Genomic DNA, 2,371 nt, shown 5'->3' on the forward strand with positions numbered 1-2,371 from the left:
TCTTTACCTTCCTTATTCTTATCCTCCCCAATCCTATTGTCTACTATACGTCCACTCCTTAGGGTAGTCAAAGCATTGGCTTGTTCATGATGAATTGTATTTAGTTGATTTTCTTGAGCCATGTATTGTCCCCTAGGATTACTCACTGGTTGGCTTGGAAGCTTTCCTTCCTCTCGCTTGTTCAGTGCATTAGCTAGTTGCCCCATTTGGGATTCTAGCTTGGTGATAGATTGCGTGTGAGAGTGCACCAATTGTGTAATGGTTTCCAAACCTTGAAGGGAGGTCAACACTTTCTCCTCAAAGGCTGTGTTTCTATGGGGTGGAGGAGGAGTGTGTTGAAATTGAGTCGAAGGACGGTAGGGATTAATATTCTGGAATGGTTGAAAGTTTTGGGAATAAGGTTGGGAAGTATTGGGAGTCTGCTGCTTCCAAGAGAAGTTTGGATGGTTGCGCCATCCCGGGTTATAAGTAGTGGAATATAGATCATTACCCGGTCGGGACTGTGTTTGAGCAGCGTTGACTTGTTCTTTGCATAAATTCAGGGAATTGAGCTGCCGAAGGGCATTCATGAATAGGGTGAGACGGGCTAGAACAAATAGCACAGACTTGTGCTTGGGAAAAATTTGGAAGTTGTTCTCTAGACATTAGTTGGTCCAACTTGCGGGATAGTGCATCTACTTTGTCAGATAAACCTATGGACTGGCTAACTTCATATATGGTTCCTTTTCTTTGAGAACTCGGGGGTGCTTGACGAGCAGAGGAAGCATGGTGGAGAGGAATTTTTATTAAGGTTTTCAAATAATTGCCATGCTCATGGTCGCTTTTAAGCATGAAAGTACCCCCGCATGCGGCATCGATCATCTGACGGGTTTCGTTCAGTCAATCCGTCATAGAAAACATTGCACTAATTGCATTTGGGTATTTGATGATGCGGGCATTTTTCGGAGTAAGTCTCTAAATTTTTCCCAAGTTTCATGAAATTCTTCCCCGTCAGATTGGGAGAAGCTCGTGATAGCACGCCGAAATTGGTTTGTTCTTCCTATGGGAAAATATTCATGTTGCATTTGAGCCCATGAGAGAATGGAATTGGCTTCTAATGAATGGAGCCATTGTTTAGCTCTATCCTTAAGGGAAAAAGGAAACAGCCTGAGTTTCAGAGCATCATCAGTGAAGTTCTGAATTTTGACAGTAGTGCAGATCTCAAGGAACTCATCTAAATGTTTGTATGGGTCTTCATTATTAAGTCCATAAAAAGAGGGAAGCATTTGGATGACACTAGACTTAATTTCAAAATGTGCAGCAGCGGTGGTATCAGGTAGTCGAATACAAGATGGAGAGGTATAAATGGAAGGAGTGAAGTACTCCTTTAGGAGTTTGGGTTGTTCTTCAGCCATCTCTATAAGTGGAGCAGATCCTATGGTTCTATAGGTGCGGATTTCAGCTCGAAGGGCCCTAATAGAACGCTCTATTTTAGAATCGAAAGGTACTAATTCAGGAGATCTGGAACGACACCCTAGCATACACTAATACTCTTCTGATCAGTTAAGTACAATCAAGCATGCATTAAAAAGAAAAACATATAAAATCCTAGTATGTCCCTAAAATCACTAGACAGCTCCTAACTGGTTTGAAGAGGGCACCTAAGCCTCCAATCCGATCTAATGAACTGAGTTGACCAGGTAAGCTCCCAGGTAAGTGGGGGGGTCACGATGCGTTGCAAAGGTCCCACTTAAAACCACTTGCCCTCGAACAGATGAACTGTCTCCCTTAAAGGGACAAAGCTTGCCTAGACATCAACTGAGCCACATAGCGAAATTGGTGCAACTTTCGGTGATCTTTCGTCCTACTGAGCTCGAATGTCCCTAGGGGCCAACGTCTAATTGATTTTAATTAAAGTGGTAACTATGTGAGAATTGATTCACCTAATTTGGGCAAGAATCTGGTGATGAAATCCAGTTCTTATCTTGTTGGGGTGATTGCCCTTATTATGTGCGGATTAATTGGTGTATGTGTATCAACCATGCATTCACACTTTCGCTGAAATTAAAATTAAACAATCACCACAAAATTTCAGGCAAACTGGGAATCAATTTAAATAAGAAAGGTTTAGAGGTTACCAAAGGAAATTTTCCCAGCAAATTTTTTTTAATTTTTTTAGGCAAACCTCTACAACATTCCTCTTCCAGCAATTTTCTTTTTATCGTCCCAGATGTCTTCTTCGATTCCTGATTAAATAATACCAAAATCAAAAATTAGTAAGAGAGAAGAAGGAGATAAGGAAAGTAACAAAAATAAAATAAAAAATATTTTTAATTTTATTTTAAATATTTATTTTTTTTTTTGAAAGTTTTTTTTTATGAAAAAGAAAAAC

Source organism: Phoenix dactylifera, unplaced genomic scaffold (genome assembly GCF_009389715.1).
Source record: "Phoenix dactylifera cultivar Barhee BC4 unplaced genomic scaffold, palm_55x_up_171113_PBpolish2nd_filt_p 001406F, whole genome shotgun sequence".
In the NCBI taxonomy this organism is placed as follows: Eukaryota; Viridiplantae; Streptophyta; class Magnoliopsida; order Arecales; family Arecaceae; genus Phoenix; species Phoenix dactylifera.